The sequence below is a fragment of the Pelodiscus sinensis genome, chromosome 1 (assembly GCF_049634645.1).
Source record: "Pelodiscus sinensis isolate JC-2024 chromosome 1, ASM4963464v1, whole genome shotgun sequence".
NCBI classification, from domain to species: Eukaryota; Metazoa; Chordata; order Testudines; family Trionychidae; genus Pelodiscus; species Pelodiscus sinensis.
The window spans coordinates 170,397,777-170,424,436 of NC_134711.1; the positions used below are offsets into that span (position 1 = coordinate 170,397,777).

The 26,660-nt window shown below is 40.2% G+C and overlaps 1 protein-coding gene across 24 annotated transcripts in view; it reads right to left on the bottom strand.

Moving 5' to 3' along the window:
• ROBO2 (roundabout guidance receptor 2) overlaps positions 1-26,660 on the bottom strand; it is a 625,770-nt gene that overhangs the window by 394,041 nt on the left and 205,069 nt on the right. The gene's annotated exons all lie outside the window — the stretch shown is intronic.

Sequence of the window (26,660 nt, forward strand, 5' to 3'; positions counted from 1 at the left end):
GTTCTTCCCCATGTTCACAGAAGGGAATACAGCTTTAAACACAGGCTCCATATACACACGGACATCTCATTTCTACAACATACCCAGAATAACAACTTCTAACATGGAAAGACAGCCATAGGGGTGAGATGGTACTCAGTCTCTGTGGTACATTCAACCCCCATCATCTATGCTGAAAATACAGACCAGGGTGTCAATTGATGTCAACTCTGTTTATGATTTCTAGTAAACTGGATGGTCACTCTTTCGCACAACCCACCAAATTGTTTCCCTAGTTACACATTTTTAATAGACACCTCTCAGTTCCTTTTGATTTTCACATCATGCAATACCATTACTGGAAAAGAAAGATTGCAGTTTGATCTAAACATCATAAAAGTTACACAATTAGAATTGGTAACAATAAAATTGACAGACCAATGAAGTTTTAGTTTGTTAGGTTTTAAATTCAACACCCAGGTTTTATTGGTCCATTCTCAGTAATTGATGGATGATAGGAAAAACACCAGGAACTTTCTTGGGAACTAGAGTAAAAAACTTAAATCACTTATTTACCAGACCTTTTCTTTTTTTCTCAAATTCTTTTTCTAACTTGTACTGACCACTTTGGGAAGTATTTTAGACCTGCCACTAGAATCTTCAGTCTGGATCCAAATAAAGAATATCTAAATCCTTAATAGATTGTGTAACTTTATTTCCAATTGGTGCCACACCTCAGAATTACAGGAGCAGCAGGTTTGCCTGTTGAAGTGCCCCTTAATTCCTTTCTTAATCTCTCTGTTTGAACCACTCTGGAACTGAATGTGATTCTCACAATGAAAAACATTAAATAGTAACCAAACTAGTCTTTTATCATTACTGTAGCATTGTATTACTGTAGCACCATCTGATTGGAGATCCAGAAGCTATCTACTTATCTCAAGTGATAAAAGTCTATCTTTTCCCACTCCCACATTGATTTTCCAGCAATCCTAGTAAAATGAAATGTTTATCTAGGTGCTTCCAAAGCAATTCTTCAAGTTATAGGTGCTAATATGCAAAGTGTTAAAGTCAAACCCAAAGCCAATTTCTCTGCTCCATTGGTAACACACTTCTTCTGGTGCTTTCCCTTTTAGGAAGCTTCTTCATTTTATTCAAGTAGCTTCCTGTTCCATAGCAGCAGCTGCGATGCATGTTCTTATGAAGCCTGCAGCTCTGTAAGCATTTCTGAATGGCCCTTTTCCTTTTGTTCTGTAAGCTACTTCTCAATGGCATGCTTACACTGCAGCTTAAGACCCTGATGCCAAACAACCAAGCTATTCAGCCAACCCTCTTCTCCACCCCTTTTACTCCATTTAGATTTACGTTTTTACAAAAATGTAATGACTGGCCAATTTAAAGTGACAGAGATGGAGCAGTAACGGGTTATAGTTTTTGTTATCCTTCACAGATTGATGGTAGGTGTTAGCTTTTAAGCTTCTTCAAGGATTTTTGTAGAAAACAGATAAGATCACAAGATCACTATCCCTTGCATCACCAGTCGGCTGTTCTCCTTAGAACTCTTTCTACGAACCCAAACCCACTATCTGCTGGGGTATAAATATTTCCCCACTTTTTTGGAATTTGGATTCAACCAACTGTTGGGCACCTAAACAGAGGAAATTATCATGGGGAACAACCACCATGCTCTTTGTCACTTCAAGAATGTTATTTGTCCTTGGCCCAAAATCCAAGTTCCAGAATGCTACGGATTTCAGGCAATCTACCCTGCTGTTGTTTAAAGTATAACAAATTAAAATCTGTGGTAAAAGTTTGAGAATGGACTCACAGTCAACTTCTAGTTGCCATGTGAATTATTTTTTCTATAAGGAAAGAAAAAGATACAGAAAGTTCTATGAATGCTTTCTTTTTTTAAAATGAATGAGCCATACAAACAAGACATGCTGTATGACATGGCTTGTCACTCACAATAGCAGCTGGTAATTAAAGGGAGAAAAGGCAGCACTCTTACAGACTGAAACTTACTTTACTGTAAAGCAGCATGACAAGGTTCTCACAACTCTGCTGCACACTTGAAACAATCGTGCAGAACCTTGAAACCCAGGCAAGTAAATGAACATGCAATAGCCGCAAACAAGTCGAAGGCACAAAATTCTTTTTAAGTCAGCTTGCATTTAGACTAATATTTAAATGAAGATATGTAGCTCCTCTTTTATATAACTGTGTTTCATCCTCTGTCAGAAGAACTCATGTTCAAGCATTGCAGATATTTTGGGGGTGGGGAAGAGATTCAGGATAGGAACACTACCACTATCCAGACACTGACTAATTTATTCTTAGGAGAGAAAAAAACATTTGTCTCAAAAGCCTGAGAAGCATAGCCATCTGCTAGGGTCCTGAGTGACTAACTAACTAAGCTCAGCAGCAGGCGGCCATACGGTTATTCAACTATGCCTTGACCACCAGCAGAGAGTACAACACACTACAAAGGATCAAAGGTAACAGGAGGACTAACACCTAGACAGGACCAGAAACACTTCAACTTGAGAAGGGGCAGATGAGAGAGGGTTTGGAAATGTGATGTGTCTAAAGGAAGAGATTACCATTAAACAATACAATATTTTTTCTTTGGCCTGCATTAGCTGTATTACCGAGGTAAGTGGAAAGAGTAAGTTAAAATGGAGTATGGGAAATAAAGTATCAGCAGCAGCTAAAATAAAGTCAAATGAATGCTTACCCTAGCTCCCTTGATTAGAGGAGCTGCTGAAGGTATGATCCACCTGACATTCACAGAATAGTTCATTGCACTACCAGGTAGATTGACACTGCAGAGATCAATCCACTGTGGGTTAATTTAGTGGATCTAATAAAGGCCCACTAAATGAACTGCAGATTGCTTGGATGTGGATTCTGGTACTTCACAAGAACAAGATGAATAAGGGAAGTTGGTGGAAGAGTTTCTCCAATCAACCCAGTGCAGTATGGATCCCCGGTAACTAGATCTAAATTATGCTGACTTAAGTTATGGTACAGAGCTGACTGCCCTCTGGCCACTAAACAAGAAGTGGCTTCCCCATGCTGCCTTACCAATGTACCAGAATCCTGAACTGAAAAGATATCTTCTTGAGATGAAACGGTTGCTTATTCCTTATGTTCATTTAGTCCTTATTCTTTCACCTGAGACTGCCTACAAAACTGACAGTTTGTATGGTGGTCCTACAGGCTATAAACAATTAATTTAAGGTTACCGGCTCATTTCAGAAAGCCCAATGCAACCTTCAAATAGGATAACTTCTGATCTATAATGAACTGAGCTCAAATCAGACTGGAAGCCAGGAGAACAGGAGAAAGGGTTTTGTATTCTCTGAACTAGCCAATCCACTCAGTTTAATCTCTTCAAAGATCACTATTCACATTTTCCTATACACACTAATTTTATTTTTCTAATGTTAAGCTGATAAGAAATATAGTCCACAAAATGAATAATTTTGAAAACTATTACAAATAGTGAAAGAAAAATTATTTATGTATATCAATTATCATGCTTTAAACATCTCAAGATGCCCATAAATGGATCTCCAATTTGTTGCTTCAAGGGTAATTACTAGCCCTCAAACCTCTTATTTTGTAAGCAGAAATTTTCTTGTTTCTGCATTTAATTGACTTATATTTTTTGAAATTTCAAACTTTTGGTGACATGTATTCACAAAATATAACCATAAGAGGGACTTCTCAGGAACCATAAGCCTTCAGTTAAACTTAAAGGTTTCCTCTAGCATTTTTTCTGATCTCTCCTCTTCAACACAGAGGCTGTGTCTACACTGGCACTCTTTTCCGTAAAAGGGATGCTAACGAGACACTTCGGAATTGCAAATGCCGCGGGGGATTTAAATATCCCCCACGGTATTTGCATGAACATGGCTGCCGCTTTTTTCCGACTTGGGGTTTTGCCGGAGAAAAGCGCCAGTCTAGGCGGGATCTTGCGGAAAATAAACCCTTTTCCAGAAGATCTCTTATTCCCTAGGAATAAATGAGGCAGATAAATGAGGCAGTGTGTTGAGAGGAAACACACACACACACACACATAAATGAGGCAGTGTGTTGAGAGGAAACACACACACACACACACACACACACACACACACACACACACACACACACACACACACACACACACACACACACACACAGTTTCCTCTCCCAAGTTTCTCATGTAAAGAGAACAGCTTTTGGAGACACATGGCACTGTCCCAAAATCTATCAAGACAATGGGCTCCACTGTAAAATGAACAGAATTATTTTGTTTAATTAAAAGCCTCTGATGAGTTTCAGAGCCAAATCCACCTGATAAATGTCACTGGGCAACGTCATTACCAGATCATCATAACAAGGTATTTATAGCAGATGGCACAGCAATGCATCTTCAGCATTACAGCCTGTTAATTTTTATCCATCTTCCCTAAAAAAAGTAAAATTGGCTCATGTCAGTCAAACATGACAGTACTTTGGATTTCTCCCCCATGATATCCTTTAGCCTTGAGGCAGATATGACAGGTGCCTTATTAAATTCCAAAAATAAAATGTAGCACAAGAAGGCAGCGCATTCCAATGAGACAACAGACTTGTTAAAATGCAACATACATAAAATGTACTTAGTTTTATTTTTGGCTATCAACAGTTTCTGCCATTAAAAAAAAATCAAATAAACACCATATTTCCAAAGAGCCTATAAATACAATGTTTAAAACAGTCTACCCATTTATTTCAGAAAATTGCATAGTCTTTTAAAAATGTTGCAGATGTATTAAAAGAGATGATTTTATTTACTGTTCTACTGTGTAAATGATTGTGCAATGATTACTCAATGATACAGTCCTCAGCCTGCAATGGGAGGCATGTAGGCAGAATACTACCCCAATGCAGAGTCCCAGTGAAGTCAACAGGGCTTCAAACAAGTATGGAGATCAACTAGCACACATCACATTCTTGGTTCAGATAAACTAGAAGAACAAAGCTATTACTAGCAAAACTCAAACACAATTAAAGCAGTCAAAGGTGAAAAAAGACCAAAATTAAGATCGTGAATATGAATTTATTTTGCTCTTTTCTATGTCTGAATCAGCAGCTTGGTTCCTTTTGAGAATCCCAGTCTAAGGGAGTTAGGCAATCAGATTCCACCTTGTTAAAATACAAGCTGGACATTCAACTGCTCTAAGCTCTTTTGAGTCTGGGGAAAGGAGAGATTTTTGTGGTGCTCTGACATTCCTCAGCATAGAGAGCTCACAGAGGGTATGCCTACACGACATTCCTCTTTTGAGAGAGGAATGCAAATGCAGTCGAGTGAAATTGCTAATGAAATGTGGATTTGAATTTCCCGCACTTCATTTGTATATTGGCGTCCACGCACTTTTTTGAAATACCCTATTTCGAAAGAAAAAACGTCATCTAGACAGGGTTATTTCGAAAAAAAACCCCTTCTTTTGAAATAACCCTTACTCCTTAAAAAATGAGGTTTAAGGGTTATTTTGAACGAAGGGTTTTTTTTAAATAACCCTATCTAGGCAGCGTTTTTTCTTTCAAAATAGGGTATTTCAAAAAAGCACCCAGATGCCATTATGCAAATGAAGCACGGGAAATTGAAATCTGTGCTTCATTTGCAATTTCTCTCAGCTGCATTTGCATTCCTCTCTGGAAAGAGGAATGCAGTGTAGACATACCCAGAGCTACTTATGATGCTGTACCTAGCAGCTGAACAGGCTATGGGAGAGCTCAGATGAAATCCCAAGTTGTGCAGCATAGGGATGTAAGCAACTAGTCAACTGTCCGATAAGTATAAGTCCCCCCTTCCCCCACCTCTATCCCCAATTTTAAGAGGAATAAGGGATCTTCCGGAAAAGGCTTTATTTTCCGAAAGCTCCCGTCTAGACTAGCGCTTTTCTCCGGCAAAGCCCTGAGCCGGAAAAAAGCGGCAGCCATGTTCATGCAAATGCCGCAGGGGATATTTAAATCCCTTCTTCATTTGCAATTCTGACTTGTCTCATTAGCATCCCTTTTCCGGAAAAGGGTGCCAATGTAGACACAGACAGTATGTATAAAATATATCTATTTGAATCATTTTGTTAGCAATCCTGTATGATACATTTTTAAACCGTCAGCACCTTTCTTATGGAGAGTGAGTAAGTATGGAGAGTGATCCAGGCTACTATCCCCCTGAAGCTACAAAACTAAAGTAGGCCACAGTCCTGCAAACTCATAAATATGTGTAAATGTATACATGTGAGTTGCCCAAAGATGTCAGTGGAACAACTTACATGAGTAAATTCAATGGACTACTTGGTGTCAGTAAAGTTATGCATTTGCTGAATATCAAGGCCTACATTGTCAACTTAACTTGTCTATGCCAACAAGTTCTCATTATAATCTCTGTGCTAATTACATATATTTTGTGTGAACCCATGTGAGTGAATCTTATTTCTATGCAAATTCCTCTTCCAATTATAGTAAGACTTGGTACATCTGGCCATTGAGCAGCACATTTCTACAGAGGCACTGCATTCTTGACCTTCAAATACCCCATTGTCTCAGACCCAGGCCACTTTGATCGTTATGGCCAATTGTTGCTTTCTTCTTTTAAATTGTGGATTCAACGTAGCTTCCATTTGCCCAATTGCATTTTCTCCACATTGTGACACACTTGACCTTAGCTCCACCTCCACAAGGGTTTAAAACATGTGCCCTTATCTACAGAGCCACCTCACTCCTTGAGTTTGTTTATATAATATGCAGCTGTTCTTCAGATATGATTCTTTGCATCTCCCTTCTTATACAGTTACACCAGATATCTCCTCCAGCTTTACCTCCCTACAAGCCACCTTTAAAGTTTAAAAAGAAAGATTTAAAATTCAAACGTTTAAATGTTGACAATACATTTTCATACACAAGCTAGGACTCTGCTGATGAGGTATTAACAGAGCAAGGTGTTTGTACTGCTCAGGAGCTCCCTCCCAAAATGCCAGTGATCAGAACTCTCCCAAGTGCTGTGCACAAAATTAGAATTCCTTCATTTTTTTAAAAGCAAAATGTATTTTGACTCCTTGTGTTTGTTTGTTTGAATTCTTTAATGTACCATTATGCAAATCCTATTTCAGGAACTGTAACTGAAGTGTTCCATAATGCACAGAAAGTGACGTTTCCCTTTGCCAAGAGTTTGCACTTAAAGCAAATCATCAGGGGAAAAAAGCCTATTCTAACAGGGTGTGGATGCTGTTATCCTTATTTGTCAAACAAACACCATCTTGTTGCCACTTTCAATTTCATTTTTAATTTCTTGGATGATGTTACTCTTGTTTTTTCTTGCAATAAATATAAACTCATCCAAGTACTCCTTAAAATGTGTGAATGCTCAACCCTTAAAGAGCTTGTGCCAACTGCAGCCCATAAGGCAATACATATTCCAGTACTAATGTATGTACTTTTATAAAGCAGAGGAACGAATGGAGGTTAGTCAAAGAAGAAAAGAAAAAAAAACCTTATATTCAAAATGTCAGTAAAACTAATCTGTGATTAAATGTATAGTCTCATCCTCACACATATTTTGTTTTGCTACTATCATTTTATTAGGGACCTGATTAACTAGAAGAAAAATGTCCCAGAATATTTTTTTTCATTTCTTCACACTGAGATACTATCTGTATGATTGTTCCATTCTTTTATGGGATTGGACAATAATTTGAGAGACTTAATCAGCCAATGAACTTGAGGGCTCAGATGCTGAAATATATGGAGAGCAGATAGGAGAAAAGTCTGTGTTCACACATAATCTGTTTCTTTGTATCTAGTGCTAGATTTCATTAATGCAGTATAGCTGCTTCTGGTACTTTCCAATTAGTATGTTGGGCATCCCAGTAGCAGAATTGCATTGTCCCATCATTTGGGACCAATTCACAAAAATGTAGATTTAAAATACCACCACAGACAAAAAATACATTCCATAGCACAGTTCTTTTGAACTACACAGGCTGTGTCTAGACTGGCAACTTTCTACACTGCCAGCTGTCTACACTGGCCACTTGAATTTCCGCAAAAGCACTGACAATCTCATGTAAGGTTGTCAGTGCTTTTGCAGAAATACTATGCTGCTCCCGTTCAGGCAAAAGTCTTTTTCCGAAAAACTTTTGCGCAAAAGGGCCAGTGTAGACAGCAGAGATTTCTTTTCTGCAAAAAAAGCCCCGATCGCGAAAATGGCGATTGGGGCTATTTTGCGAAAAAGCGCATCTAGATTGGCCACGGACGCTTTTCTGCAAAAGCGCTTTTTGCGGAAAAGCGTCCTGCCAATCTAGACGCGCTTTTCCAAAAATGCTTTTAACGGAAAACTTTTGCATTTATGACCGAAGCTGTCGTAAATGGCGGACTCCACGTAACGAATGCAATCCGTACTTATGAACAGCACAGTCGCGTATTACTCTATGGGGTCCGACTTACGAAAAAACCAAGTTACGACCAATTGCTTGGTCCATAACCAGTTCATAAGTCAGGGAGAGGCTGTAGGTCACTACGTGGTCTAAATTTCTGTACATTTTCTAAAAGAAGGGATAATGCTATGCACCAGTGGTGCTCCTCTGAGAGCATATTTTCCTTGGGAAAAAAAGCAAAACGGCTCTGGAAGCACAGGAACAACCAACAACAGTACTAAACTACCTAGCCAGATAATGCACCATGGGCTTCCACTTGCTCCAGATCATATTTGCTTATTGGGGTGGAGACTGGTGGGGCCATGACTCGGCACTGGACCCTCAATTCTTATGCGGCAACAACACAAGGACTAAATTTGTGTGAGGTACATAAATTGGATGAGCATGTTAAATGCAGGAAAGGATCTTTCTACCACTTGTGTACCAGCATTCACCCACATGCAAGCTAGCCCTTGCTATTTAATTCCCTGTACAGATTTAGATGGACTTGAAGCATGAAAAATCTTATCCTTCCACTATTACCTCTTTCTTCAAGTCTTCATTAAGCACGTGTGGATGAGATGATGGGGGAAGGAGGAGGGCTTTAGATTAGGAACAGGGGAAATTTGGGGAAAGGGGGACCCTATACAGGAAGGATGGACTCCACCTAAAACAAACCAGAAACAGACTGCTCACTCTTAACATTAAAAAGTTTGTAGAACAGTTTTTAAAACTAAGAACTGGTGGAAAGCTAACAGATGCAGAAGAGCACAAAGTTCAGACAGAGACATCCCCAAGGGGAGGGTTTACTAATGGAAATTTTCTATGTCTTATTAAGGAGGAGAGAATGAAAATGCTAAAATACAGGATGGATATGATCAGAAACAGCCAAATGAAATAGAGTCCCATTCAATTACATGTAATGGCACACAGATAAAAAGTGAGATGTTTTTAAAGTGCTTATATACCAATGTTAGAAGCCTAAATAATAAGATGGGTGAACTAGAGAGTGCCTTATATTAAATAAGGACATTGATATAATAGGCATTACAGAAACTTGGTGGAATGAGGAAAATCAATGGGATACAGGGCACAAAGTACATCGGAAGGACAGCACAGGTCGTGCTTTGCAGGGTGGCATTATATGTGAAAGAAAGCATAGACTCAAATGAGGTAAAACTCTTAAATGAATCAAAATATACCATAGGAGTTCTATGGATAGTAATTCCATGTTCTAGTAAGAAGAATATAACAGTAGGGATATATTACCGATCACCTGATCAAAATGGTGATAGTGACTATGAAATGCTCAGGGAGATTACAAAGACTATTAAAATAAAAAACTCAATAATGGGGGATTTTAACTATCCCCATATTGACTAGGTACATGTCATCTCAGGACGGGATGCAGAGATAAAGTTTCTTAGCACCTTAAATGACTGCTTTTTGGAGTATTTCATGTTGGAAACCATAAGAGGAGAGGCAATTCCTGATTTAGTTCTAAGTGGAGAACAGAATCTGATAGAAGACGAGAATATAACTGGACTGCTTGGTAATATTGACCATTCTGACTTGCCAGAGGGATAACACCACAGAATCTCAACACCGAAGTATTTGATTTCAGGAAGGGGAAGTACACAAAAGGAGATTAGTAAAACGGAAATTAAAAAGCTTCAGAGGGGTAGCTCAGTTAGTCTGTAACAGGAAAAACTTAAACAACGAATAGACTGGTAGCACCTTAAAGGCTAACAAAACATGTAGACAGTATCATTAATTTTTGGGAGGGCGACCCACTTCTCCAGATGACAGAAGTGGGCTGTGCCCATGAAAACTCATGATATCATCTACATATTTTATAGTCTTTAAGGTGCTACAAGTCTATTTGTTGTTGTTTTTTTTAAGAAAAAAAGTGAAATTCCTGAAAGTTGCATGGAACCTTTTAAAATACACCATAATAGGGGCTCAATTTAAATGTATGCCCCCAAATTTTTAAAAAAGACAGTAAACCCCCCCTGAAAGTGCCATCTTTGTTAAACAACAAAGTAAAAGAAACAACGAGAGGCAAAAATGTGTAATTTAAAGGTGAACATTAAATCCTACAAAGGAAAACAGAACAGAGCATAAGCTCTGACAAATTAAGTGCAAAAATATAATTAGGAAGGCCAAAAAAGAATTTGAAAGACTCAGAAAGTGATAGCAAAAACCAATTTGTACCTAATTGTACCTAATCAGTGGGGCTACTGGACAATCAAGATGCTGAAAGTGCATTCAAGGATAGTAAGGCCTTTGTGGAGAAATTAAATGAATTCTTTGCATCAGTCTTCAAGGCTAAAGGTGTGAGGCAGATTCCCAAACCTGAATTATTCTTTTTAGGTGATAGCTCTGAGGAACTGTCCCAGATTATGGTGTCAAAATAGGTTTTGAAAGAAATTAATATATTAAATAGCAGTAAGTCACCAGGACCAAATGGCATTCACCTACTAATTGATTTATGGTAGGGATGTAAAAAGTTGTTTAAAAATGTAACTATGCAACCACTAAAAATCATACTGGTTACACGGTTACATACACTGCAGGCTCTGCAGTACAATGCTTATAATATAAGCTATACACTGTAGAGCCCACAATGAAGTCTCCCCGGGAACAGGGTCAGCAGCCTCCCCAGGAACAGAGCCTGACAAGGGCTGCCAGACCCTTTGTGAGGAAGGCTTTGTGGCACAGAGAAGCTAGATCCTGGGGAGGCAACATGTAACCAACAGTGAGGGGGCCAGGCTGGGCCTGCCATGGACCTGAGCAGCCCTTGCCTAGGGAGGGCACTGCGGGGCTGGAGTAGCTCCTACCAGTTAACTGGAATCCATAAACCTCAACTGTTGAAGGTGAGGCTTACCAGTTAACCAGTTTGCCATTTATATCCTTAATTTTTATCTTATTTATTTTAGTTCTGTAACCAAATATCTGGCAGATAGCTAATATGATGCCAATTTTTAAAAAGGGCTCCAGAGGCGCAGCACAATTACAGGCTGGTAAGCCTGACTTCAGCACCAGGCAAACTGGTTGAAACTACAGTAAAGAACAATATTGTCCGACATACAGTTGAACATAAGTGGTTGGGGCACAAGTCAACATGGTTATTGTAAAGAGAAATCATGTTTCACCAACCTAATAGAATTTTTTGAGCAGTGGGTCGACAAACATATGTAGAAAGGGAATCTAATAGTCACAGTGTACAGGAAACCCTTGATAGTCACATTGGATGTGTTCCTGGAACCACCACAAATGGCAACATTTGTGAATACCAGGAGCCACAGCCGCTGGCCCCTGCAGAGACCTCCCTACAGTTCCTGGTCCCTGCATTCCTTCCATACAAGTCATGCCAGGCCAGGAGACCCCCCACAAATATACTTAAATATGAATAGCTATTCCGCGAATCACAAAGGTCTCCTGTACTTAGATTGCATTTGACAAGGTCTCTCCCCAAAGGCTCTTAAAGCAAAGTAAGCTGCCATAGAGGGAAGGCCTTCTCATAGATTGGTAACTGGTTAAAAGATAGTAGCAGAGGGGTAGCCGTGTTAGTCTGGATCTGCAAAAGCGACAAGGAGTCCCGTGGGACCTTATCTGTTAATGGCACCTTATCTGTTAGTCTATAAGGTGCCACAGGACTCCTTGTCGCTTTTGGTTAAAAGATAGGAACCAAGGGCAAGTTATAAATGGTCAGTTTTCAGAATGGAGAAAAGTAAACAGTGGTGTTCAACAAGGGTGGGTATTGGGACCAGTCCTATTCAACATATTGATAAATGAAAGGGGTAAACATTGAGGTGACAACATTGCCAGATAATACAAAACTATCCAAGACATTTAAGTCCTAGGCAGACTGCAAAGAGCTGTCAAAACTGGATGATTGGGCAACAAAATGGCACATTAAATTTAATAGTGACAAGTTCAAAGTAATGCATAGAAGAAAACATAATCTCAACTATACATATAAAATAAAGGGGTTTAAATTAGCTGTTGCCAATCAAGAAAGACATTGTGGAATCTTTGTGGCTAGTTCTCTGAAAACATCCACTCAATATGAAGCAACAGTCAAAAAAGTGAACAGAATGTTGGAAATCATTAAGAAAGAGATAGATAATAAGAGAGAAAATACATTACAGAATCATAGAATCAACAAAAGTACAACAGCAAAAGTGATTGGGGTTTGTAATGGTTGCCAGATCAGGAAAGATTTAAAAAATCGGGGACTTTTCACCTTGGAAAAGAGCCAAATAAGGTGGCAACAAGACTGAAGTTTATAAAATCATGACCTGTATAGAAAAATAGAGAAGGAAGTGTAATTTACTCCTACTCATAATACAAGAACTAGGGGTCACTGGGAATGAGCAATGGAGAATAGATCACTTGATGATTAACTGTTCTGCTCATTCCCTCCAGGGCACATATTGGACTAAACGGACCTTTGGTCTGACCCAGTATTGCCATTGTTATGTCTCATAAGAATGGCCTTCCTGGGTCAGACCAATGGTCCATCTAGCCCAAAAGCCTGTTTTGCCAACAGTGACCAATACCAGATGCCAGAGAGGGAGGGAACACAACAGGTAATCCTCACATGATCCCTCTCCTGTCACCATCTCCAGAGAAACAGAGGCTAGGGACAACATTCCTACCCATCCTGGCTAATACCATTGATGGACCTAACCTCCAGGAATCTATCTAGCTCTTTTTTGAACCCTGTTAAAGTCCTAATCTTCACCACATCCTATGGCAAGGAGTTCTAGAGGTTGACTGTACACCGAGTGAAGAAAACCTTACTTTTGTTTGGTTTAAACCTGCTACCCATTAATTTCATTTGGTGACCACTAGTTTTTATACAATGGGAATAAGTAAATAATTTTTCCTTATACATTTTTTCCACACCAGTCATGATTTTATAGACTTCTATCATATCCTTCCTTAGTCTCCTCTTTTCTAAGATGAAAAGTCCAAGACTTTTTAATCTCTCTTCATATGTGACCCATTCCAAAACCGTAATCATTTTTGTTTCCCTATTCTGAAGCCTTTCCCAATGCCAATATATATTTTTTGAGATGAGGCGACCACATCTGTACGCAGTATTCAAGATGTGGGCGTACCATAATTTTATATAGAGGCATTAAGATATTTTCTATCTTATTCTCTCTCTCTTTTTTAATGATTCCTAACATTCTATTTGCTTTTTTGACTGTTGAATTTCTAAATAGATTTACAAAAATTTGACAGGAGAAAGCAGATAAAGGGCTGGATTTATAAATTTAATATATATTTAAATTAATATGAAATTATAGTGCCATAAAATTTCATATTTATAATATTCCATGCCTTTTAACACTTTTAAAAGGCACTTAAACAATCTTAATTCATTAATGTGTATAGCGTATACTTATCACATAATCTATACACATGTTCTCTAGCAGGATTCTATGCCATATAAATACAATTGAAAGAGGCCTCAATTCAAGTTTCAAGCAAATATTGACAGATCAATATTTGCTGTCGTTATTCTATAGATTTCCCCCCATATCTGTTTAGTGAAATAGGGAAACTTACATCTAATTGCCAATGTCAGCTTTATCAGCTGAATATGGTCAATCGTTAGCGTTATTGCTGTGGGATAATCTGTTTCAGGGTTTGTTTTTTTTTACTCTCACATTTTAAAATTGAAAGTAATGAAGGTGTCGATTTTAAGTTCAAAACAAAAATTGTTAAAAATCAATTTTATTTAATAGCGTGAACAGTATGAAGCTCTCATAACATAGGCACTTCTGTCTCATAGAAAGTGTAACTTCTTCTGTTAAAGTCTGCTAACAGGATTTGAGCATGATGCAGCAGACAGAAATGCCATGGGTAGAGTTGTTTGTGCTTAGGCTAATATTACTCACCTAAGGATTTAATGAGATAGCCTAGAGGTTTACAAAATAAGCTCTATACAGATACGAATAGAACCTTTATTATATAATATGCCAGTCTTTCACTGATTATGTACCCATTTCAGTGCGTCCACCACATCTAATCAAACGCCGGAAGGATGCTACATGAGCAAAGCTCTCAAGGCATTAATAAAAATTAGAGAGAAAAATAAAGATAAAATCACAAAAATGTAATTTAAAATATATTAATAAAATACCTTTCCCTTCTCCCTTGCTTTGTGTCTTATGCAGTATCCCCATTCTCCTTGGGGAAATAACTACTCCTTTCATTGGTGAGTTATAACTACTCCTTTTATATATGTGCATCTTTCATTTCAAACTATTCTTGTAAAATGATTTTTGATATTTAATCTGTGTTATTCACCTACTGTTATTCTTTTTAGGCTGTATACCCATTAAGTCACCCAGGAGCAACTGTTCAAGCAAGAAGAATTTCATTGCCAATACAACAATAAAAGAGGCTCCTGCCTAGATTACTCCATACAATATCAGACTGCCCTCTAGCAGGGCCCTAATTTCACTTCATTTTAAACCAACAACTCTAGGGTTTTTATAGATGGCAATGCTGACAGAGTCTTTGCGAGGGGTGTGTGTGTGAAAAGGGAGTGAGAGGGTCAGGTTTCATTTCAGTCAACAACATTAGCTATTGCTCCTCAGTGTGTGTTGATGTGGCACCCAAATGAGAGATGGTGCATTTCAAAGTAAGCACAGACAAAGCAATATTAAATATTTAATTTCCAGAGTCAAAAGGGTGAAGTCCCAAAGCTCCAAGAAAGCGAATGGTCCTCTGTTAGCTCGGCCAAGTTTAAGGGAGTAAATACTTATGCAAAATCTTTGGTAAGCTTTGTGGTTATTAAGAAAAATGAAAACAAGTACTGTTTACCTAAATTATTCCTTCTACATGAAGAAATTTAAGATTATATGTAAGCAAACAAATAAAAATTGGCTCCATTAATCATTGACTTGCACCGCTTTAAGTCTTATTGCATTTACATAAGGGATGGTAAAGCCAGTGCTAATTTTGTCACAGTAAGTTTACCATGTTTTGCAACTTCCATTAATTTAAATAAGAACAGGAGCTATTTCTTTATATGTGCTGCACAAAATTTCAGAAAATTAGAGACTGCAAGCTGATTTTGTTCACTAAGTACAGTTCACAAATGTGCATTTTCAGTTAACTCTTGCCCTTTTTACTTCTGGGTTTTTGTTTATTTCTTTGTTTGTTTGTTTGTTTGTTTGAATGAACGGATAAAGAATGTTCTAATAATTATAGGAAAGTTTCTCTTTTTCCCCTTCTACTCCCACTCATGCATACAGAGAAAAAATATCTGTCATAATTATTCATGGTTTGTGCTTCCTATATTGCTTTGCTGGAAATGAAAAATAAAATTTGCAGAATTTTAAAATACTGTGCACTGAATTTTTAATTTTGTAGTGTAGAATTCCCTCAGGATATACGTAACAGCTCATTCTCACTTGCAGCAGAGGGAGCAGTACCGAAGGCTAAATAGTAAGAATACAGTATAGACTTTTTGTGCAAAGAGCAAAGCCTCAGAGGCGCGGGAACCCGCCCGGTGCCCCTGGTCTGCTGGAGACGGTCTCCAGCAGACCAGGGGCACCGGAGCAACTTACGAACGGGGCTTTCTCGCCCCGACCTCTGGGGCGAGAAAGCCCCGTTCGTAAGTGCGGATCCGACATAAGTCGGATCCGCGTAAGTCGGGGACTGCCTGTACTTACTAACCATTTGAAATTTTTAAATCAAGGAATCATAAACAATAAAAGGAACTTTGAATGCGTATAACCATTTTCATATGCGAAGGACCCTCCATATTGTTTTGGTTTCTGGTAACTCTGATTCTGATACCAAGTACAACGCCTATTATCCACCCATCATTCATGAATGTGGCAGGATCCCTGATATAGAAAAGGGAAATTCTGAAACTTTTAGACATTCTGTTAAAAAAGGGAAATCCACAAGCCCTTTAACTTCTATCAGGATGTCCACCAAAAAATGAGACCTCTAGTTTACTGTCCCAGCTGAAAAATGGGACCTGTGCCAGTGTGTGCTACACTGGAATTCTGCATGGTTGATTCAGCAGTGGACTTCTTAAACCCGTGTCATGGGGTGTGTCTATACTACATCCCTCCTTTGACAGAGGGATGTAAATTAGACACTTTGAAATTGCAAATGAAGCCGGGATTTAAATATCCAGCACTTCATGTGCATAATCACATATCGGCGCTCTTTCGAAAAAGCGCTATTTCAAAATTGAAACCGCAGTCTAGACATGATTCTTTCGAAAATAGAAGCCCTTTTTGAAAGATCCTCATTTTTGACTGAGATTTCAATTTCAAAATAGCGCTTTTTCAAAAGAGCGCCATGATGCGATTATGCAAATGAAGATAGGGAAATTCAAATCCCAGCTTCATTTGCAATTTCAAAGTGTCTAATTTACATCCCAATGTCGAAAGAGGGATGCAGTCTAGACACAACCTATGGGGTTGTGAACTCACTGATTTCTAGCTATGCACTTACTTATAATTGCCACAGTTTCAGGGTAATTGCAATTGTATTCTCCTTCCATGGGGCACCAGCTGAAAGGTTTCCAGCCTCCAGCCACCTTATGTACCACACCTCAAACGTACTTTGCTTTCTCTCTGAAGATCATGAACAGTGGGTTGCCCACAGTTACAAACAGCTCTTTTTCAGCAAGCACACTTTCTATTAAAGTAAAAGTATTACAACAAAAACAATAACAGTTCTTGTACATATATTCAAAGTTTTCCTGAATTCACCCATCAGTATTTCCAACACTTATGGAAATATTGTCCCCCAGATAGAATGTTCTGTCCATTGACTGGATTAAAACAGCAGCCATGAGACAGTTTAAAGTCAGGCTATTACCCCAAAGCCCTTTCTTTGTCTTTTAGCCTCTGAAGAATCCAGTTTGAACTAGTTTATGTCATCCACTCAAGATAGTGGTGTCTCTTTCCAGGGTTATGAGGGAGGGGGGAAGAATCAACTAAGCTGATTTGCCTTATTCTTCACCCACTCTTTTTAGTTTCTTGAGGAGCTATGGTGGTCCTCCCCAATGAACTAGAATACAAACATACATGAACTATTTATTTAAATCTGTAGACCCCAAATATACTTCATCTGTAATTTGTCACATCTCCCACACTCTGAAGGGTAAATACATAAACATAATTCAATAAGGTCTTTCAAAGATATTGCAAGAACATTAGCATAATAATCGTTGATAAAATATTAAAATATGAATTTTTCATAATTTGTGAGAAACTGAAGAGAAATCTCATACTTTCACATGCAAAAGCCTGTTTTCTAAAATTCTTTGTTTCTCTATATCACATGACTAATGCTTATTACTCCACCTACAGGCTGTTTTCTTCTCCTCCAGAAATTTGCTACCGTAAATTTATATTTGATAGGAATCATATGATAGCATTCAGCTTTCAAATAGACCACAAGGAGTCTAATAGAAATGTAAACTAATATAAAATTCATACACCCAGTCTGCACCTATCAGTTTTGTATAGTCACACATATCCAATTCTACTACTAATATTCTTTTAATATCATTTCCCCCTTTGCCTTTGGCAGGCCTTACAGCATTCACCTTTGTCCTCAGAGAAATCTAGGTTAATATTACATTTGTGTAGCAGGTTCTACATATTTTTATTTTATTGGAAAAGCAGTCTAGCATGAAAGAATGAAGGCACAACCTTAGAATTACCTGAACCAGTCAAGAGATATACTTCCAATCACCAGGGGAAAATCACTTAATACAGTTCAGTCCTCTTATGAGACCATCTATTTGCCAGACAAAGCAGTTATTTCATTTGGGTAGTCCCTGCATCACGCCATGAGCATAAACTATAAGTGTAACTCATGTTAAAACACTCTCCCCCCAATTTTGCACATGCACCAACCTGTCAAAATCTGTCTTAACTTTTTCTCATTCCCTCCCCATGGAGAATAAACTCTATATAGATATATAGAAATATTTTAGAGAGGGAGAGAGAGAGAGAGAGAGAGAGAGAGAGAGAGAGAGAAGGAGGGGTATGTGTGTGAGAGAGAAAGACTATGCATATGCCAAATCCCTCAAATTACAAATTTTTGGAGTGCAATCTGTTTATAAAAGTAAGGGATTAAATAAACTCACATTTGTATTTAACACAATTAAAATCTGGGACTCAGTACCATGTCACAAAACCATAAAAGATCATCTTGGAAGCTTAACATATTTGCCATGGATTGAGTCCTCAAACCTTATATTCATCTTGAGAGTTTCATCATTACACAGCTTTCTCCTGATCCCACCACCCCAGAAAACAGGAAGGGTATGTCTACACTACAAAGTTAATTCGAACTAACAGACGTTAGTTCGAATTAACTTTGATAGGCGCTACACTAGCGCTCCACTAGTTCGAACTTAATTTGAACTAGCGGAGAGCTTAGTTCGAACTAGGTAAACCTCATTCTACGAGGACTAAGCCTAGTTCAAACTTACTAGTTCAAATTAAGGGGTGTGTAGCCCCTTAATTCGAACTAGTGGGAGGCTAGCCCTCCCCAGCTTTCCCTGCTGGCCACTCTGGCCAACACCAGGGAAACTCGTATGCCCCCTCCTGGCCCCGGACCCCTTAAAGGGGCACGGGCTGGCTACAGTGCCCGTGCCAGGTGCAAGCCTGCCAGCACCCAGCCAGCAGACCCTGCACCTGGCACGACTCGATCCAGCCACCCGATGCCCCCCAGCCCTCCCCCTCTTCCCGGGACCAGACTGGCGGCTCCCGGGAGCTTGCCCGGGACCGCAAGAGGCGGGCACCCGCCTGGTCTAGTGCGGCCATTGTGGACCTCGTCCACGACCTCCGCATTAGGCACAGGAAAATGGCCATCTAGGGCAAGAGAGCTGCCAGCCTGGCCACCCAGGAACAGGTGTGCATGAAAATCAAGGTGGTCCACTGAGACCCTCGAACCTGAGCCCTGAGTTTACAATAACCGTACTGGGTCAGACCAAAGGTCCATATAGCCCAGTAGCCTGTCTGCCGACAGTGGCCAACCCTAGGGACCCTGGAGGGGATGGACCGAAGACAGTGACCAAGCCATTTGTCTCATGCCATCCCTCTCCAGCCTTCCACAAACTTTGGGCAGGGACACAACTCCTACCCCCTGGCTAATAGCACTCCATGGACCCAACCTCCATGATTTGATCTCACTTCCTTTTAAACTCTGTTCTAGTTCTAGCCTTCACAGCCTCCTGCAGCAAGGAGTTCCACAGGTTGACTCTTTGCTTTGTGAAGAACAACTTTCTGTTACTAGTTTGAAGCCTGCTACTCATTCCTTTCCTTTGGTGTCCTCTAGTCCTTCTATTATGGGAACTAATGAAGAACTTTTCTTGATGCACCCTCTCCACCCCACTCATGCTTTTATAGACCTCTATCGTATCCCCCCTCAGTCTCCTCTTTTCTAAACTGAAAAGTCCCAGTCTCTTTAGCCTCTCTTCATATGGGACCTCTTCCAAACCTCTGATCACTTTAGTTGCCCTCCCCTCTCCCACCCTCTCTCTTCCCCTCTCCGACCTCCTTTTCCCAGTCTCCCCCAGTTTTGTTCAATAAAGAGAGATTCTATTTTTGAACACACATTTTCTTTATTTTGTATATCAGGAAGGGGGGCTAGGGAAGGGTAAGTGGAAGGAGGTGAGGGAGGAATGGGGTACGAGCCCCCGATGGGGAGGACTGGGCTGGCTCTGCGGGCTTCTGGGGGTGGAACCTCTTCTGCAGCCCCCCAATTGCCTCCTCTCCCCAGATGGCAGCCTGCGGCAAGTGCAGCCGGTCTGATGGCCGAGTGCTGTGATGTGCCCAGTGTGGGTACTCCAGGCAATCCAAGCCAGGACTGCTTTGCAAGTGGGGCACCCCTGAGAACTGTCTGTCTAGGGTGGGGGTCGGGTCCCTTTAAGCACAGCCCTTGGCTAGCCTGAGGCAGCAGCTCCATACTCTAAGTCCTCATCTGATGCCCTGCCGGCACTGCTTCCAGCCATCCTTAACCCCGGTTCAGGGTCCACTTAATGTGGACATGCTAGTTCGAATTAGCAAAACGCTAATTCGAACTAGTTTTTTAGTCTGGATGCGTTAGTTCGAATTAGCGCTGTAGTGTAGACATACCCCAAAATTATTTGTCTGTTGGGGATCACAAATAGTGGCTGGTGTCTGATTGGACTCATATTTTTTTTATAGCTCTTTCCTGATCTGATTCTCCCTTCTACCACATTGGCACTTCCTGCTGCACTGCTTTCTTTCTGTCATTTGCCCCTCCAGTTCAATCACTGTGGGTATTTCTACACTACCCTCCTAATTCGAACTAGGAGGGTAATGTAGGCATACTGCACTTGCAAATGAAGCCCGGGATTTGAATTTCCCGGGCTTCATTTGCATAAAGCCGGCCGGCGCCATTTTTAAATGCCGGCAGTTCAAACCCTGTGCCGCGCGGCTACATGCGGCACAGAGTAGCTAGTTCGGATTAGGCTCATGGAATGAGGAGTACAGCCTAATCCGAACTAGCTACTCCGTGCCGTGTGTAGCCGCACGGCACGGGGTTCGAACTGCCGGCATTTAAAAATGGCGCCGTTCGGCTTTATGCAAATGAAGCCCGGGAAATTCAAATCCCGGGCTTCATTTGCAAGTGCGGTATGCCTACATTACCCTCCTAGTTCGAATTAGGAGGGTAGTGTAGACATACCCTGTGTGATTTCCCATGGCAGTGTCTCTCCATAAAAATTGTCTGTCTCTGTCTTCTGATTCATTGCCCATACTGGGCCACTTTTGCAGTGGCTGACAGGGGAACCCAGGCCTCCCATTATTTCAGTTTCCAGACAAGGTATACACCCTCTCAAACCTTGTTGCCATTTCCCTATGTTTTTTTCTGCACACTTTCCTCCCTTCTCAAACGTTTTTCTTTAATGTCCCCAGAGCCCCTACAGGCTCCTTCATTACAGCCCTCTTCAGCTGTCAGCTTTCTGACTTTATGGCAGTTCCGCACATTCCTTCACAGGTGAAGTATCTATTTCCCCTCAGGTGTAGCCTTTTCACTTAACTGCCCCCTTCAACTTCATTATCCTTTCTGAGGCTAATGTGGGGTGAACACTAGGGATATGAAATCCCGTTTCATCAGTTAACCTGTTAAATGTTATGTTTAGCCAGTTAACTGCTTAAACAGGAGTGGGAAGGAGGCTGCTCCAGCCAGGCTGGAGAGGCCCCAGCTTGAGACAAGGCACAGGAGGTCTGGCCCCTCTGCTGCGGAGGGCTGCTCTGGCTGCCCTGGAGTGGCCCTCACCTTTGGCATAGTAGAGCAGTGCGTGCACATGCACACACGCAGGTACACACGCGCACACACGGCTGCTCCAGCCAAGACAGGCTTGCTGCAGGCAGGAACTGCTCTGGCCATGTTGGGCCCATGCTAGAGCACACTCAGCCTGCAGTGTGGCAGGCTACTCCAGCCCAGTCAGGCCGCTGATTAACCATCACCCAGAAAGGTACTTTTCTTCAGAGGATGTGAAATAATTCAATCTTAGAGTTCGGTCGAGCCTGAGCTCCTCTTAGATGTTACAAAAAGGTCTAAAATAATTCTTCAAGGTTTCTGCAAACATACATATTAACCTGAATTACACAAATTATTTTAGAACAGCAATTTTGAACAAGGCTGGAAGAATTGCTCGTGCACTTAAGGCAACACTGGCCTTAACAGCAAAAGTAACAAATCCATGTGCAATGCACCTCTCCTTTCTTTCCCTATTGCACAAGTCTCTTCCTTGTTCCTTCTCCTATCATATTTCATAAACATAATCTGAGATGGTTGGTCTATGGTTCTATGCTGACACAAGAAAGAACACTCTCAAAAAGAACATTTTTATTTGTTTTTTTTTCCCATAAAAATAATTGAGTTGAAACTGAACTGTTCCAATGGAGGATTGCCAGAGTGAGGTGGAGCTCCACTACACCCTCCAAGCCTCTGATATGCCCCCTGTTGTTGGGAGGGATAGAATGGCAGGGGACAGATCTGGATCCATTTCAAATGTGCCATCAGGGAGTTACCCTAAGCTTAGGAAATTCTCTGCCAGCAATCTGTAACTAGCAGTCAGCCTCTTTATGTTACCTGGTTGGCACCAATATGTCACATCACAGAAGAGAATGTGACTTACTAATCTACTGCTAGCTGGCCAAAGTAATCCAATGCTTTTTTATCGGACATCAACACTACATCCGTAGGCACAGAATATTAAAAAAAAATCTAAAACTTTTCAATAATGTATTGACATATGTTAGGAATATTATATATGTATGTTTTTCAGCTGAAGATTAATTTTATTTTCACAGCCCAGCAGCCTCACTTTCCCATTATAATTGTGGGTTTATAAGCAAGTGCTGACCCAGCTTTACCTTTCAGCAGGGTGAACATCTTGTTACAATACTGAAATGAGTACAACATAAAGACTTATCTGGATATTACAATTCTAGCCGTATATACTTAGCCTGCAATGAGGGACTGAATTTAAATGTTTATAGCTTTTGAAAGACTATTATATGCTTGCAAATGTTAATTCAGTTTCAATGAAAGAGTCAATCTTTTTTTTAACAATATAGAATGCATTTTAATACACTATTACGCACAATAGGCCAACAGTGAATGGACTCATAATTGATTTAGAAGCACGTATTACTATCTCTCTACCTCTATCTCTTTGGTAAATCATTTTTTAATCAGGCTAGTCTAAGCTGACCCATACAGAGCTTTATTTAATTTATTACAGAATTTATATCTAAGGTTGACTGGTAATGCATGGCTGAAGCAGCATTAAAAATTGTACAGTGAATAACAAAGAGGAAAAATAGAACAAGAATTCAAATAGCCTACACATATTGCTGAGGTTAAGACAGGTTCTAAATGAGCAATGTTATTCAAATACTTTGAAAGGAAAAAGAGGGGAAAGGGCTGTGACACCATTAGAGCTTATGCAAAAAATGGCTCAGTTTGAATCAATTAGTAGAAGGAGAATAAGAAAAAAATCTCACAAAATGCATTAGTTGGCTCATATTCCTTCTAATGGGGATGGGGAATTATATACAGGACTAAAGAACATATCCAGAACTCTCATATAAATCTCAAAAAATCTTACTGAAAATACTAGCAAGGCTGACAAACTGAACCTATGGAACTGAAATCAATGGGCACTTTTTCACTTATTCCAGTGGGTGCAAGAGCAGGCCCTTCTGAATACTTTAGAACTACTCCTTGAGATCATACCTGTTTTTAGATACATAGGGACACAGTACAGGACAACTTGTAATAATCAGCACAGTGCATGCACAAGAGAGATACTGATAAAAAAAAGGCACTCCTATAGTCATAGGATGGAAAGCCTCTAGGCCAGTGTTTCTCAACTTTTTGATACCATGGGTTAGTCAGCTGCCTTCTTATACTGAACCAAAAAGATCTCTCAGACTAGCGCCAGTCCATTGATCAGCTGTTGACGATCACTACTCTAGGCAATTGTCTTGAAACCCCGCTATGTCATTAGCATTCATGGCTAATTTGATAATTGGCATGAAAGTAGCTGATACTCAGTCCAGCGTCCACATTACAAATTACTAAACCTGATGGCAGTCTCAGCAGTAAGGTCAAGGACTGAGTAGGCATATTCACTCATCTATAGAGGTGATCTCTCCAGGGTCAGAGGTCGGGCACATTTGTTGAGAAAACATGCATTGCTTCCTTCCCCCTCCCCCGTGCTGCACCACTTCTGTAAATACTGACATTAATCTTCAAGTGCTGTCACTGGCCAGAACCTTGCACAAGGATTAAATGCCTATTAAAAATATGTTCATCACCAAGAGGACAAGCCCATACTTTTAAAGTCACATTTATTATTATAGCAATACTTTCCACTGAAAAGTTAAAAAGGATGGAGTAAGTACAGTCAGCCATTTTATTTATGGTAAGGTTTAGAATAATTGACTCCAAGCAACATATACAAAGTTAAATGTTCAGACTTTAAACTAGGGTTATTAGCATTTTATTAAGTAACAAGACTAGCAATTCCACATGCATATTAAGGCTAGTAAACGGTCATACCTTTTGAAATTATAGCCCCCCTGATTGGTGTAAAACTGAATAATTCCAACAGAGCAAATTAGTTAAAGCACTATAAGAGCTCTTATGAGCCACTGTCACCTGTAGCTTATACAGAAGAAAATCAGGTGCATGGCAATTGAGACATCATTTATTTCCTTGGACATAAACACAGTGAGTAGTCCTGTGGCACCTTAGAAACTAACAAAAACATATAGGATAATGAGCTTTTGGGGCAAAACCTATTTCATCAGATGGGTTAGAGTGGAAATAACAGAATCAAAGATATATATAACAGCAAAAGCAGTTGCCTGTCAATTGTAGGACCCATGTTAATGAAGCTAATTAGTGACCTGGATGTATCCCATTCATAGCTTTTGATATGAAAATGTAAATGGCAAAGGCAGGGGAACTGACTTCGTAGTGCATTAAACAATCAGGATACGTCTACTTGCTCAAGAACAGCTGTTCTTGCACAAAAACTTGCCAGGTGTCGACACTGCACGTGCGTTCTTGCGCAAGTAAATTTACAGCCTTGCGTCGGAAAACAGGGCTTCTTCCAGAAGAATTATTCCTCTCCCCATGAGGAATAAGCCCTCTTGCACAAGAGCTCTTGTGCAAGAGGGCAGTGTAGACAGGCAACATGAATTTCTTTCACAAGAAACCCTTATGGCTAAAATGGCCATCAGACCTTTCTTGAGCAAGAGAGTGTCCGCACTGCCATAGACGCTCTTGTGCAAAAGAACATCTCTTGCGCAAAAGCACATGTCAGCGTAGACGCACTCTTGTGGAAGACTTTTTGAGCAAGAACTCTTCCATAAAACAGTTCTGGTGCAAGAAGCTGCCAGTGTAGACGTAGCCTTCATGTCCCTATTCAAGCCCAGGGTAAGAGTGTCAAATTTGTAACGAATTCCAATTCTGCAGGCTCTCTCTGAAATTGGGTGATGAAATTCCTTTGTAGAAGAATGGCTACTTTTAAAATCCATGATTGAGTGTCCAGGCAGGTTAAAATGTTTTAACAAGGTTTTATCCACAATAGTTCATTACCCTATATATATTTAGTTATTCTCTAAGGGTATGTCTACACTGCCACCCTAGTTCAAACTAGGGTGGCTAATGTAGGCATTCAAACTTGCAAATGAAGCCCGGGATTTAAATATCCCAGGTTTTATTTGCATGTTCCCGGGCGCCATTTTTAAATGCCCGTAGTTCAAACTACCTGCCTGCAGCTACACGCGGCACAGACTAGGTAGTTCGAATTAAAGCTCCTAATTCAAACTACCATTATTCCTCCTGCAATGAGGAGTAATGGTAGTTCGAATTAGGAGCTTTAATTCGAACTACCTAGTCCATGTCACGTGTAGCCGCAGGCAGGTAGTTCGAACTACAGGGCATTTAAAAATGGCAGCGCCCAGGAACATGCACATAAAGCCAGGGATATTTAAATCCCGGGCCTCATTTGCAAGTTCGAATGCCTAGATTAGCCACCCTAGTTCGAACTAGGGTGGCAGTGTAGACATTTCTAAGGTGCCACTGGACTACTTGCTGTTTTTAAAGTTACAGACAAACATGGCTACCCTCTGAAACTTTTTGACATAAATAGTAATTTACACTGAAAATTGTGTGTCAACATTGCAGCTCATCATTGACTTGACTTGATTGAAAACCCTTGTAAGCCTTTACATTTGGAGTGCAAGCAATGCAGAAGTTGTGAAATGCCATCCCTGGACATGGCTGCTTTTTGCTAGTCCAGTAGCCCAAAACAACCAAAAAATTAGCTTAGCTGGCTACCCCAAGATTACCCTTTTATGGTATAAAACCAGCATAGCTGACCCTATGACATCTTGTCACCTCTCCTGCCATAAGGCACATGACAAAGGGAAATTGGACATAGGTGAAGTGCTACTTTGCTCAGGCAACCAACAGATGACAGAAGCCTTGGGGATTGCTAGAATCCAAAGCAACTTAAAACTATGTGGAGGTTGCTATAATGGATGCCAAACCAGACGCAGCCAGTCCCAAGGTGTGTGAGGGCACACAAGTTATCTGTAGCCACTTTCGCCACTCCTTTTTACGTTCAGGTCCTGCATTAAGTGCAGGTCAACTGGACCTTAAATTCTGTTCCAC